The following is a 16,016-nucleotide window of genomic DNA, read 5'->3' as shown; positions in this document are numbered from 1 at the left end:
AAAACTGAACACTGGTTGGGAAGCCGAAGCCAAAGAGGAGTGTCACCAACAATATAGGCACTTTTTCAACAAGAAGGTGATTTAGTGTACTGCTCAGACATTCCCAATCTGACGAATGAGTTTAGTATTGAATACAAAAAGGAAGACCGGAGGCTGTTTATTGGTTCATCCAAAACTAGTTTAAAGGTTGTTTCATTACACAATGGTAACATTTATGCATCTATACCTGTTGTACATTCTGTATATATGAAAAAAGCTATGAAAACCTAGAAATAGTGCTTAATAAAATAGGCTATTCTGATCATGCCTGGATGAAATGCGTCGAACTAAAAGTAACATGCATGCTCCTTGGTTAGCAAGGTGGCTTTATCAAATTTTCATGTTTATTGCGTGAACGGGACAGTAGGGCTAGGGATCAACAATGGTGCAGAAAGAAATGGCCTGTGAGGGAGACTTTCAAACCTGGCGAGAAGAACATTCTACGCAAAAACCTTGTTGATCCAAATAACGTACTGGTACCACCTCTACATACAAATTTAGGCCTAATGAAACTATTTGTAAAGGCTTTGCCTAACGATGGACCATATTTTAAGTATCTCTGCCGAAAGTTTCCACACCTTTCACAAGCTAAACTAAAAGAAGGCGTCTTTGTCGGATCAGACATTAGAAAATTGATGTTTAATGTTAACTCTGAATCCACAATGACCTTAAATGAGAAAGAAGCATGGTTATAATTCAAGCAAGTCGCTACAAAGTTCTTAGGACATGAAAAGGACCCAGAATATGTTTCTATTACAGCTACAATGTTAAAGAAGTTTAAAACTTTAGGTTTTTTAGTGAGCGTGAAAGTTCACTTGTTGAACAGTCACCTTGATTACTTCCCAGACAGTATGGGAGATGTTAGTGAGGAGCAAGGAAAGCGTTTTCACCAGGACATTAAAGTGATGGAAAAACGCTACCAAGGCCGCTAGAACACCAGCAAGATGGGGGATTACTGTTGGCCACTTCACCGAGAAGTTCAGCAAGCGACTCATCGTAGAAAAAGCTACACAAGAAGCTTACATGAAAAAAGAGAAAGAAAATACAAACCAATTCCAGCTGATAAGTGAAACCTCTACTAACACATATAATTGTTTTAAGTAGCTTACTGTAAATACAAACCATGCTTACGTCGCAACAAAGCATTTCATAAATTTCCACATTTGCCGTATAGCATAGGATTTTTATACTACATAATAAAAAGCAAATTTCTCGAAAACTATGGGTGATACAAATAAACTAAAGTTATATTTGGATTCAACTCATAAAAATTTATAAAGATCAGCTATCAAAATAAAAAAAAGTTTTTTACAAAGATGTTTCGTTGGTCTGTGTAAACTAAAGGGAGGGCACTATCCTTGGGAAGCTGACAAAGGTCACGGAGAAGGCAGGTCTGGGAGCGAAGCTAAGGATGCGACGTACCCCCATTTGTCAAGAAAGTTTTAGGAAATTGGAAGGAAAGGGGATGTAGCAGTTGACGAAAGTGGACTCCCAGTGTTAGTAGAGAGAAACGGTGGCCTGCATACCCTAAATCTAAGGAGGCGTCGAAAAAAAGTGCATGGGTCAGATGAGCAGGCATGGAAGACAGAAGACTTGCCTAGCTGCTCAGGGGACAGCTCGCCGATTGGACAGCAGAGGTTCAGCAGTCTCATGGTAAAGGCTCTCCACGAGGCTGGTGTAAAAGGCTCCAGACGCTACACACAATCCACTGTGGTGGACAGGGTCTAGACGCTGAAGAATAGACGGTCGTGCAGAGGAGTATGCTATGCCTCCATAGTCCAATTTCGAGGGCACTAAGGCGCGATATAGGTGGAGGAGGACCACTCTGTCCGCCCCCCGGGAGGTACTACTCAGAACACGAAGGGTGTTGAGGGATCGCAGACAGTGAGCCGAACGATACGAAACGTAGGAAGACCAGCACAGTTTTCTATGAAACATAAGTCCCAAGAATTTGGCGACGTCTGGGAACGGAAGGGCGACAGGGCATAGATGTAGGGAAGGCGGATAAAACTCCGTACAACCACAAAAATTTACACAGTCGGTCTTACTAGGAGAAAGCCAGTTTCGATGCTCCATGAGTGAAGGCCATCGGGACATCCTTGAAGACGTCGTTCAAGAAGGCTGGTCCGTTGAGAGCTGTACTAGATCACAAAAAAGAGGGATCCTGAGATATTGGGAACGAGACAATAATTAGATTTATGGCGATGGCAAACAGTACACTTATCACGGAGTCCTGGGACACCCCGTTTTCTTGGGAGAAGGTATGGGCTAGAGTAGTGTTCACCTGCACCTTAAATGGGAACTCTGTCATAAATTCACCGATGAAAAGGAGTAGCCAACCTCGAAAGTCGCAAGAGAACAGTGTGTGAAGGATGCCTGTCCTCCAACAGGTATTGTATGCCCTCTCCAGATCAAAAAATATTGGTACTGTTTGGCGTTTCCTGAGAAAGTTGTTGATGATATAAGTGGAGAGAGCAACAAGATGGTCAACTGTGGCATGATGCTTTCGGAGACGGCATTAGGCAGTGGTTTAAGTGTTTCAGGACTCCAGCCACCAGTCTAAACGGCAATTTACCATATGCTTCTAAACCTTACAAACAATACTCGGGAGCTGGAGGAGAGATCTTTGTCCTTTCCAGGTTTCGGAACAGGAATGACGATAGCTTCCCGCTGTCTTCTGGGAAAGGTACTGTCGACCCAAAGTCGGTTATAAAGGCAAAGGAGGTAACACGGACTAGGGTACAATAGATGCAGCAACATTTGGAGGTGGATACCATCCGGTCCCAGAGGAGAGGAGCGAGAGGAGGAAACCGAACGTCTGAGTTCCCACATGGAAAAAATGGCATTATAGCTTTCACGATTTTGAGAGTAAAAAGCAAGAGGTCGCTTGTAACCTCTCCGCAAAAATTAAGGAATGAAAATAATGTGAAATGGAGCCAAGTGTAATCTCCCAACAAAAATAATGGTTAATAATAATGCAAAATTGAGCCAAGCGTAAACTCCCCGCAAAAAATTGATAAATGAAAATTGACCGTAAACTCACAATAATATTAATTAATTAATGAACCATGAACGAAATGTAACCTCCTAACAGAAATAATAATATCTGGTAAATTTTATAAGGACAGCAGCGCTGACCTTCGGCCCTGTATTCTGAATAAAACAAGCAAAAATTCTTACATCAATAAAAACTGCAACTATATCTGCTCTTATTTATCGACACAGCTTCGTGCAATGCTGGCGTATATTTATATATATATATATATATATTTTTTTATCCTTGGAAGGAATGCATAGGAAAAATTCTTTAAACTGAAATGAATGTTTTTTCTTCAAAAGAGTGGAAAAATTCTTTTAATTGGAATGAATACTTTTCTTTAAAAGAGTTACTTTATAAAAAAAATATTATTGGGGCATTTTTTCTGAACAAATTAAATTACAATTAACATACATTATCAAATATGCGCAATGCTGCTTCTTTACCTTCTACAACAATACTCATCCTCCAGAGTCCTGACCAGAGTCGCGACCAGAGCACACAGCCGACGCATGCCGACTCCCTACTACCGTATCCGACTGATACTACTGCATCCGACTGACTACTACTGCAGACTCGCGCAGACAAGCGCAGACTCGCGACAAGCAACAACTAACAATAAAATACTCTCTGGTCAGAGATTCTGTCATGCCTCGCCCATCGCCGGCGAAGCATACACCTTACATAACCCTCCACTGAGCGGGCAAAAATTTGGCAGCGATGGTGAGTCAATTGGACTTGCCATGAGCAACAAAATTTTCATAATTAACTTTACAATCACACGCACTGAGTACAGAACATATCAGGCAATGACAAAATGTATACACAATGAGTACAAAACATATTAACAAATGGCAAAAGTGCACATGCACTGTACTACAGAACATATCAGCAAATCACAAAATGTATATGCAATGAGTACAAATCATATTGATAAATGACAAAAGTGCACACGCACTGTAGTACAGAACATATCAGAAAACCACAAAATGTATACGTAATGAATACAAATCATATTAACAAATGACATAAAGTGCACACGCACTGTAGTACAGAATATATCATCAAATCACAAAATGTATATACACTGAATACAAATCATGTTAACAAAATGACGAAAGTGCACACGCACTGTAATACAGAAAATATCTGGGAATCACAAAATGTATACGTAATGAGTACAAATCATATTAACAAATGGCATAGAGTGCACACGCACTGTAAAACTCTCTAGCATTTTTTTACAACAAATAAAGTGCACATGCACTATAGAAGTCTTTAGTATTTTCAGGACAACTGATCTTATTAACAAATGAAAGGAAGTGCACACGCACAGTGTATGTCTTTATCATTTTACAAGAATTAGGAAAGGAATGGGAAGGATTGCGTCATGGTTGTAGCACTTTAGGTTGCACGCAGCTGCACTGAAAGTCCATATCTTTCTACAGAAGCACAACACCAAGTGAGACAATCTTAAGCTCGTTTCCTTGAAGTATTAATCAGTGTAGCCAAGACACTGAAATGTCGTAATAATATTCCATGCTATCATTTTGGTAGTACACTAGGTACACCAAACAGTGGGACCATAATAACATCTCCATCGCTCAAGGTGGTGGACAGCATGTCGTGTCAACACCATGTTCTTGTAAAGTAGACCAACGTAGAATTAGTGCAAAAACCAAATATAGTGCTCCATGATCATGAGGATAGACAGGACAAATGGATATTGCAGTAATTTCTGGTAATTAGGTCAGAAGGTGAAGGACATTAAGTCACATAGTATTCTTCATTGAGAATTACACTAGTGTAACAACTGATTTGAGTAATTGGTGGCACTCATCGCCCAGTTACTGAACATTTCTGTACCATGTATGTAGTATTACAGAATAATGTTTATAAAATTATCTGAATATAGTAATTATTGGCACTCATTGCCCAGTTACAAACCATCAGAAGTCATCATTCAAAACAGAAGCTAATGAATGGCATAGTATTAACATAATTCACTTAATTATAGTAATCATTGGCATCATAGGTAATCTTATTACAATAAACAGTGGCATTCATTGGCCAGCTACAAAGAATTTTTTTGTATTATTCGGAAGTCATTACTCAAAATGAGTTAATTATTGGCATAGCATTTACACATAATTAATCTAATTATAGTAATGATTGGCATCATAGGTAATCTTATTACAATAAACAGTGGCATTCAATGGCCAGCTACAAAGCATTTTTTTGTATTATTCAGAAGTCATTATTGAAGTGTCATACTATTCAGAGCTGATCAGTATTATTTAGAACTCTCTTAAACTAGTAGCATTATTTGGGACTGGTAATTACTTTGTTTGCTTTTGAGTTATTGCTGCAAATGAAGATGTGTAACGTCATTCGTCATGAGCCAGCTGTAGCAAGGTTATGAAACAAGTAGAGTATATGTGATCACATTCATAAACGACATAGGTTTAATAAACAACTATTTATACCACATTAATTTCATGAATAATATCTCCTGCAAAATATACAAAATGGATTATGAAACTGAAAGAAGAAACGCATATTATGCTGAAAAGTAGTGAACTTCGAATTAACAGGTAGTGAAATGTGTATAAAAATATATATGTTCTCTAGCTGTCCTTTCCAAAACCTTCAGTCATCATACCATGCGATATAAGACATTCTGTCAAAACGAACTGCAACAAATACTTAAATAACTACATAGCATCTCTTAACTAACAGCAAATATATAAACTTCATCATTATTTTCATCTGCAAAGAAAAACTTCATTATCCATATCACCATAACTCCATTATTATCATCACCTGTAAAGAAAAACTTCATTATCCATAGTAGCATATTCTTCATCATTATTCATCACCATTCATTATCATCTGCAAAAGAGTCACTTCATTATTCATTATACAACTATTCCTTATTTCTATCATATTTCATCACTAAAACTAAGATGTGTAGTTCGGTCTGACAGCCTGCATCAATCGCCTCGTATTCTGAAAGAAAAAATTAGTTAAGACTGCTATTATACGATGTGTATAGTATATTCTTGTTAATGATTGTTAATTCTGATCCATTTACTCTTCATCATGAGGTATTGCATCCTCTTTCGTTCATTCCGAAGGTGAAATTCCCATTTCTGTTTAATTTATTTCGTTTACACGTTATTTCTTTATGAAAATGATGAACAATAATGTCTTGCATTTAATTCATATACCCATTAGATAAAAACTGGTTTATAGTAACATAATTGAACATACAGCATAGCATGACAGAAAACGTAATATGTCAAAACATTCACAGTGTTCAGAAGCAAAAATGTACACAGTGTATCACAATGTAGCAGCAAAAAAAAGTAAAGTAGTCACGATGTTTAGCTATAATAAGGCAAAATGTTAAAGTCAACTGGTGTTTGTTATATCTTAAATATTTCATAGCACATACAAACGAAACAGGAAAACAATCATACATAAATAAAAATGGAAAATATGCACGGTCTAGGGTGTATAACGACAAGAAATGTGATCTTGTTTGTGTACAACTTGTATGTTGTGTAGTTAATAGAGGCGAGAATTGAAGACTTTAATCGAGAGAAAATTTGATAAAATTAATATATCACTAGATAGAATTGCGTAATTATTCGTAAGATACGTAATTTTAACTGGAAAATGTAGACTGTCTAATGTGTAACGACAAGAAAAGCGACCTGCTAACCTTACCTTGCCGGGCACTTGCCAAGAAAAAATGCGATAATCATCAGTAAGTAGTCACATAAATATAATTGCATAAGTGGTCATAAAATGTGTAAGTTCATCTGGAAAAATATGCACGGTCTGATGTGTAACGACAAGAAAAGCGACCTGCTAACCTTACCTTGCCGGGCACTCGCCAAGAAAAAATGCGATAATCATCAGTAGGTGTTCATGTGCATATAATTGCATAAGCGGTCATAAAAAATTAGGAAATGGCATTACAGTGTGATAAATCATAAAGTATCTACAATCAATAAAAGGTTTGACGTTCGACACGTGGTGGTTCCCTTTGGTTTCTCTGGTTCTCAAAGTTTCGACGTGTACTACATTGGGGTGAGGAATGCTGCGAATCCGATATGGACCTGCGTATAGAAGTTCAAATTTACTGCACCTACCTTTTTCTCTATTCGATAAATAGTGTGTACGTACTAATATCTTCTGTCCAATGTGAAAGTCACGGCGTGTACAAACCTGTTTTTGCTGTCTTCTCCGACACTCTGCGGCACGTTTGATGTTGTTCAGCGCAATGTCAATCATTTCATGGTGTCGTAGTCGACGAGATGTAGGAAATGTTACTAATTCTTTAATTTTGTTAGGTGGTTCAACATTTTTCAGTATAACAGACAGAGATAGCATAGTAGATTCATTCGGTATGGAATTAATTACATCTTGGAATGAGAGTATGTGTGTGTCCCAATCAATATGTTTTTTATGGCAGTAAATTCTACACAGTTTACCAATTTCTTTCGTTAATCGTTCACAAGGGTTCGAAGAAGCATGGTACCTGGATATATACATCGGAGAAATGTTTCTAGCTCGCAACATACGTGTCCATATAGCAGATAGAAACTGTGATCCATTGTCGGAAATTACTTTCAACACATGCCCTACATGAAATAGAAAGTGTTTTACAAATGCTTTCGAAACAGTTTTAGCAGTAGCTTTGCGTAACGGAGTGAAGGTAACAAATTTTGACGTGAGTTCAACAGCGACAAAGATGTAGCAAAAACCTCTATTAGTTCTGGGAATCGGACCAAAAATGTCTACAGCGGCCATGTGTCTTAATTTAACAGGTACAATGGGATGTAATTGAGGAATATGTGAAGTCGTATCTGATTTAGCTTTCTGGCAGATTTTACATGACGCTAAAACTCATCGAATACGTTTCTCCATGTTGGTAAAATAACAGTTCTGTCTCAGTATAAGAAAACATTTTCTGGCTCCGTAATGTGCATAACTTAAATTAGTATGCCAGATCAATTTGTTAACCAGCTCGTCAGGAATGCATAATAATCGGTTGTTGCTGTCAGGATGAGAGCGGCGAAACAGAATGTCATTGCGTACAGTGTAATGATTTCTAATAGTAACATTATTCCTATCTTGCCAAAGGTGTTTAATCTCTTTCCATACGTTGTCTTTATTTTACTCTCGTGCTATGTCTTGTAATGACGACGAAATGAAATTTTCAAATGCCACTTGTTGAATGTACATGACGCTGAAATTTGCTTTGCAGAAGTTGGTTGCGATGTCTTGCTGATTGTTGCTGAGAGAACGGGATAGTGCATCTGCTACAATATTTTGTGTGCCGGGAATGTGAACAATTGTAAAATTAAATTCCTGTAGATAAAGTTTCCATCTGCTTAATCTGTCGTGTGTAAATTTAGCCGAAAGTAAAAACTGTATAGCTCTATGGTCTGTGTAAACGGTGGTATGTCTTCCATAAAGAAAATGCCGAAATCTGGTAAAAGCCCATACAACACACAATGTTTCAAGTTCAGTAACAGAATAATTGCGCTCAGCAGCTGACAGAATGCGACTCGCAAAGGCGATGTTTTTAATTACTGTACAACCATCTTCTTCAATTTCCTGAAAAATGTGAACGCCTAAAGCGGTGTTAGAACTGTCGGTGGCAATAGAAAAATTTCTGGTAAGATCTGGGTGCGATAAAAGTGGTGCATTCAAAAAGGCTTCTTTCAAGTTCACAAATTCAGAATGTGCTTGCCTATCCCAGGACCAAACAGTGTTTTTACCTGCCAATTGACATAATCTAGGGATGTCTAAAGCATGAGTAATGAATAAATTTACGAAAAAAGTTAATTAAACCTAAAAAACTGCGTAGTTGTTTCTTCGTCGTAGGAACAGTAATGTCACGTAAAGCTTGTAGTTTTTCCGGATCAGGCGCAATGCCTTCTGCTGAAATTACATGTCCAAGAAATTTTATAGAAGTTTTACCAAAGTGCGATTTTCTGAGATTAACCGTGAGTCCTTGTGCACGAAAAGTTTGCAACAGTCGTTCAAGAATCAGATTGTGTTCAGACCAGTTAGCTTCTGCAATAAGAATGTCGTCTACGTACGTTGTGATTCTGTCTTTAAGTTCTGTCGGAAGTATTGTATTCAAACCGTGAATAAAAGCTGCTGAAGAAATTGTTAAGCCGGACGGTAATTTACAAAATTGATAACAGTCGCCAAAACAGAGAAATGCTGTGTACTTTCTGCAGTTCGGATGGAGCTGAATTTGCCAAAATCCCGATTTCAAATCTAATGTGGAATAAATAGCAGTACCATGAAATTTTTGTAGAAGCTCTTCTAGTGTCTGTGGGCGATCTGTTTCATTAATAATAATGTCATTGATGTGCCGCGAATCAAGTACGAGGCGAAGTGAACCATCTTTTTTCTTAACAATATGGAGCGGGTTTATGTACTGACTAACTGCCGGTTCAGTAATTCCCTGGTCAAGCATAGCTTGCAATTCTTTCTTAACTTGTTCTCTGTGAATATATGGAATGGGATAATGCTTGGCTTTAAATCTGTCGTGCTGTTTAACTTGAAATTCATACATAAAGCCGGACATAGTACCAGGAACGTTGTCAAAAACTGGAGCTTGCTGTAAAAGAATTTTGTGTAGTTGCGTGCGTTCGTCGTCTGTATTTGCACTGCTCTGTTTAACTTTATCAGAAATCGTCTGTATAACGTCATACTCAGCTTCGTCTGGAGTATTATAGTTGTGTACGTACGTATCTGTGAACAATGTGGAATTACAGTCTATGTTACACGATGCGGTAATGACCTCTGTACGATTAATTGTTTGTTCTTCTGCAGATAAAGAGTGCTGAAATTCTAAAGCCAGTTGTACATTTTCATCCTTCACCATTAAATAGGAATTTTGAACGTCAATAATGGCATCGTGTTGTACCAGAAAATTCGTACCTAATATAGTGTCTGTCGTCCAAAAATTTGAGTGAAATGTATGACCTGCAATACAAAATGATAAATGTGTCTGTAATTTTACGTCTACTCCTTTACTAGACACTGCTCCTTTCACTTTAGTTTTGCCTAATGGTAACGTAGGATAGCCATTCTCTTTGTTACACTCGTTGAAAGTTTCTTAATTTATAACTGACATAGGTGATCCAGAATCGATTACTGCTGAAAATTTCGATGATCCAATTTTAACTTCGATGACAGGGTGTGAAATGGTTTTTTGAACAACTGGTCTTTCCTGCAAAAGAGTGTCTCGGATATCGTCAAAATTAATAACATTTTCGTGAACAAGATTCTGTGTATCTGAAGTATTGCTTACGTTGCTGGAAGATGCAACCTGTACAGTATCTAGTCAAATTCTATCTGACGTGTTAGTATTCTCAGAAGGATGTGCGGCATTTCAACTATTTTAACAGTTCTGTTATTTCTTCCTGATGTATTACGTTGTGGATGATAACTACTGTCTGGTTCATTCATGATAATGTGTTGTTGCGGATGTTCTTGCTGCTGATAAGACCGACTGTTATTATACGTACGCTGAAAATTGTGCTCATTAATTTTACGTCTGTCATGATAGTCATTTCTATACGGCGCATTGCGATAGGAATTGAAATAGTGTGTTTTCTGTACGTACTGGTTTCCTTGTTGCTGTGCGTTATTATTTGTTGGGGCCGACGTTATACGTGTACGCGGCGAAACATTAAAGCTTGGTTGACCTTGTGCACTACATTTTTGGTTAGGTATGCTAACCGGTTGGTTTTGTTGCTGTTGTTGGGAAAAACTTCTATTGTTACCAAAACGTGGTTCCTGTTGCTGATAATTTTGACGATACTGATAATTAAAATTTTGTCTGTTATTAAAGTTCTGGTAGTTTTCGTTCCTGAAGTGTCTATTAGCTTTGCTATTGAAATTGCGTGGCTGATCGTAATTGCTGTATGTTTGTTGACCTTGGCAATTATATGAAAAATTTTTGTTTATAAAGGAATAATCCGATTGCTGCACTTCCAAAAGCTGTAACAGATCTCTGAATGCCGAAATATTTTCCTTTTGCTGACCCGTTAAAAGTGACACTCTTAATGATCGTGGCAATTTAGAAATACATAATTGAATAAGTGCAGATTCACTATATGGTTCACTTAAGTACAGGTTTAGTTGGACCATGTGCTCAAAAAATTGCGTGACACTGGGAAAATTTGAGTTCTCATAATTTGTAAACTAATTAGTTGATCCTTAATTCCGCGCTGTGTCGTCTTCGACCAATACGCTGACAGAAAAGCATTCTGAAATTCTTCTACCGAGTAGCATTGTCTCGCGATCAGCCTCATACGAGTTGCCGGTTTGCCTTCCAAAAAACTGCAAATAAATTCAAGTTTGTGTGTTACGGGCCAAGTCGGTGGAAAAGCAAAGCTAAATTGTTGTATCCAATCCAATGGGTGGATCTGCGTTCTGTCATTTCTAAATACTTTAAATTTTCTCACTGATAGAAAATGTTTGTAATCAAAATTATCGTCTCTGTATGTCTGAACAGGTTCAGGATTGTATGAGAATCTGTTTGACTGTGACTGTTCGGAATCTAACTCACGTACTCTCTGTAAATTACCTAAATTATACTGGCTGTGTGAGTGTGAGAAATATTCGGAATGTGCCGTGTGCTGTGACGTGTTATTAACTGAAATATTTTTTTATCTCTGTCACTTCTTGCTGTAAAGTTGACAATTTTCTACATAATGTATTATTAGACGAATCTATCTCACTGATCGTCTGCTGTAAATTTTGGAATTCAGGTGTTTGGTTATATGAAACCAGTGAAGTATCGTCTGATTTGTTGTCATTATTACTTTCAATAACGTCAATACGACTGGCCAATTCATCATATTTTTCAGTCAGTATTTTTACCTGATCATCGTTTTTAGTGTCAGAAGCATTAATTTGTTTTTGTATTTTACGTGTGGTTTCGTTCAATTTTTTAACGTCAGCTTTGATGACATCGGAATCCTGTGTTAGTTCTAATTGTTCGAGTCTGTCGGTCACTGTTTGAAAATCTACTGTGTGTGTATCTGTTTTTGATTTAAGGTCGGAAATTTCATCACGCAATTCGGTGTTCAACTGTTTGATAGTATTAATTTCGTCTGATACTGTAGCAATATTGTTGTCTACGTATGCTTTTGCTTTCGTAAACAATTTGCGTTTATTTTCCTGTCTCTGTGCGGTAATTGTTTCCATAACTTGCGTTTTACTTTATTTTGTTCCTGTATGAATTTACGGAAACGCGTTTCACTGTTTTGTAGGTGATGATTAAAACGTTCGTCAATTTGACTGTTCTGTTGGTCGAATTTCGCGTCAACTTTGGCATCCAGTGTGCGCGAAAGTTCTGCTGACATTAATTTAAACTCCTGCAAACCGGGTGTGTCAAGATGGGCAGCGCTCGTTGCAACAGAACGTCCCACGTCATCAATTGTCGTCAAATTAACAGAGGACACAATTGAATTCATTTGTTCATCATTAGGATCAAAATTATTACAAGTGGTCAGTACACACTGATTGTCTGTAAATGGAGGAATGTCATCATTACACTGCGTGTCGCAAGTACTATCGGTCAAATTATTAGAATCGGCTATTTCACTCCTTACACATCGCGATGTACTGTTAATAGTTTTTCGCGGCATTTTTCACAAATCAAAATTATTCACTAATGAAACAAACACAAATCAAAATGCAACAAACACTATTACAACAGGCCGGCCGAAGTGGCCGTGCGGTTAAAGGCGCTGCAGTCTGGAACCGCAAGACCGCTACAGTCGCAGGTTCGAATTCTGCCTCGGGCATGGATGTTTGTGATGTCCTTAGGTTAGTTAGGTTTAACTAGTTCTAAGTTCTAGGGGACTAATGACCTCAGCAGTTGAGTCCCATAGTGCTCAGAGCCATTTTTGAACTATTACAACAAAGAGCAACAAATTGCCGATGATCTGTGGAAGAAAGAGTGACAAATTAGTAAATGCGTTGCGCCAAATGCAAACTACGTTTAAGTAAATAAGAGCAGATATATGACTACTTATCAGAAGATTCACAAAGAAATACGATCCTGGCCGAATGTCGCCAAGTGTAACCTCCCCGCAAAAATTAAGGAATGAAAATAATGTGAAATGGAGCCAAGTGTAATCTCCCAACAAAAATAATGTTTAATAACAATGCAAAATGGAGCCAAGCGTAAACTCCCCGCAAAAAATTGATAAATGAAAATTGACCATAAACCCACAATAATATTAATTAATTAATGAACCATGAACGAAATGTAACCTCCTAACAGAAATAATAATATCTAGTAAATTTTTAAATTTTATAAGGACAGCAGCGCTGACCTTCGGCCCTGTATTCTGAATAAAACAAGCAAAAATTCTTACATCAATAAAAACTGCAACTATATCTGCTCTTATTTATCGACACAGCTTCGTGCAATGCTGGCGTATATTTATATATTTTTATTGATTCTTGGAAGGAATGCATAGGAAAAATTCTTTAAACTGAAATGAATGCTTTTTCTTCAAGAGAGTGGAAAAATTCTTTTAATTGGAATGAATACTTTTCTTTAAAAGAGTTACTTTATAAAAAAAATTATTATTGGGGCATTTTTTCTGAACAAATTAAATTACAATTAACATACATTACTAAACATGCGCAAGGCTGCTTCTTTACCTTCTACAACAATACTCATCCTCCAGAGTCCTGACCAGAGTCGCGACCAGAGCACACAGCCGACGCATGCCGACTCCCTACTACCGTATCCGACTGATACTACTGCATCCGACTGACTACTACTGCAGACTCGCGCAGACAAGCGCAGACTCGCGACAAGCAACAACTAACAATAAAATACTCTCTGGTCAGACATTCTGTCATGCCTCGCCCATCGCCGGCGAAGCATACACCTTACACGCTCTTCCGCTACCTGTTTCTTTGGGTGAAAGGTTGGAGGGTAATTAGGAGAGCCCGAATTCTCAACCAAGTGTCGACCTCACGAGTTACAGATTGCGACTGGATCCACTAAGGTATCCTGCTCGACAGTTAGCCCAGAGATCGGGGAATAACGGGATATGCCAGATAGCCGTCGGAATCTACTCCAAACAACTGATGAGGGAGTGAAGGTATTAAAGGAGATCGTAAAGAAGTCCCATCTTACCTTTTTGCTATCACGTAGGATGTGACAGCATCGCGTACGTAATTGCTTATAGTGGATACAGTTGGCCAACGTAGGATGATGGTAGAAAACACAAAGACACGTCTCTGCTCGCATATTGCGTCACGGGACACCTCGTTCCACCAAGGAACTTGGGGGGCGCCGTGGCAAAGGGGAGGTACAGGGTATTGAACGGTCCGCAGCTGTAAGAAGAACTTCCGTAACATGAGCTATCTGATCGTCAATGCTAGGAAACTGATGGTCATCAATGTTACTAGAGAGGAGAAAAGTGTCCAATTGGCTTGGGAAAACTTCCAGCGTCTTGGGCTCATAGCTGGCAGTCGTCGCTGTAATGGAAGGACACATGGATGATGGTCACTTGAGTGGGTATCAGCAAGAGTGAACCATTCAAAGCGCCCACCTAACCGAACTGTACCGACGGAAAGGTCCAAATGAGAATAGGTTGATGTGGAGGCAGACGAAAGTGTAGGTTCCCGAGTGTTGAGGCAAACAAAATCCGCTTGGTGGAAGAGGTCAATCAATAGGGAGCCTCTCGGACAAGGACGCAGAGATCCCCAAAGTGGGTGGTGTGCGTTGAAGTCCCTAACCAGCAAATACAGGAATGGGAGCTGACCAAGGAGATGAAGGACAGCAGTTCTTGCCATTTTCTGAAGACAGAAGATGACCAGGGAGTAGGATTCCGTGGATATTCCAATGGATAATTGACATAGGGTGGACGAAAAACAGAAAAACTTAACCACAGTTGCCATCAACTCAGCGACCGCTGAGAGCCGGTGGTCGCCAGCATGGGATGGCATTCAGCCAGAGGCAGAAGATCCTGATCCATAGGTTGTTCGGGGGCAGCTGCTGCCACCAGTGATTAGCTGGTTGATCGGCTGCCAGTGGTGCATCTCAGCGATACGGAGGACAGACCTGCGTTTCTTATGAGCCTTCTTGGAAGCAGGACGTTGAGATGATGGATGAGTGCACGGTTGTGAGGTCTGGGTACGTGAAAGATCTTCAAGAGTAGGCCCTTTTTCAGAAGTCCAGGCATCCGATTTTGGGGCTTGTGATTTAGCTGGAGCAGATGAAGGTTGAGTCTTAGAGTGAGTGGTTGATAGTCGGGAGGTGGAATTGGCGATCTTTGGGCTGGCCGATCTAATGACTGTAGCACTAAAGGTGAGATGGCAAGTTTGCATGGCTACCTCCTTAGTAGGTTGAAGAAAAGTGGGGACAGTGCTGTATTTACTAGCTGGGAGCACAGTGGGCTTTCTACTGGCGAATAACTTACAAGCACCAAAAGTAGACACCTTTTCCTTCACTCATATTTCCTGAAGAATTCGTTCATCTTTAAAAACAGGACAAACTCTAGGGGAAGCAGTATGGTCGACCATACAGTTGATACAACAAAGGGATGGGGTTGGACAATCACCCTCATGGGCATCCCTGCCACAGGTAACGCATTTGGCCTTATTGGAACACTCCTGGTTGGTATGATTAAACCTCTGACAGTGATAGCTAGGAGTAGGGCTGGGGATGCAAGGGCGAACTAAAATTAGCGCATATCGCACTTAAATGTTCGATGGAGACTGAACTCTGACAAACTTCAAGAAGAGAGTGCAGGTCGGTACTAATTCGTTTTCAACTCTTTTCATTACTCAATGTATGGCCACTACTCCCTGATCAGAAAGGAAATTTTGAATGTCCTCATTTGATAATCCGTCGAGAGATCGGGTCTAA

Source organism: Schistocerca nitens, chromosome 2 (genome assembly GCF_023898315.1).
Source record: "Schistocerca nitens isolate TAMUIC-IGC-003100 chromosome 2, iqSchNite1.1, whole genome shotgun sequence".
NCBI lineage: Eukaryota > Metazoa > Arthropoda > Insecta > Orthoptera > Acrididae > Schistocerca > Schistocerca nitens.
The sequence above is the reverse complement of the archived record's forward strand: the minus strand, read 5'-3'. Positions refer to the sequence as shown.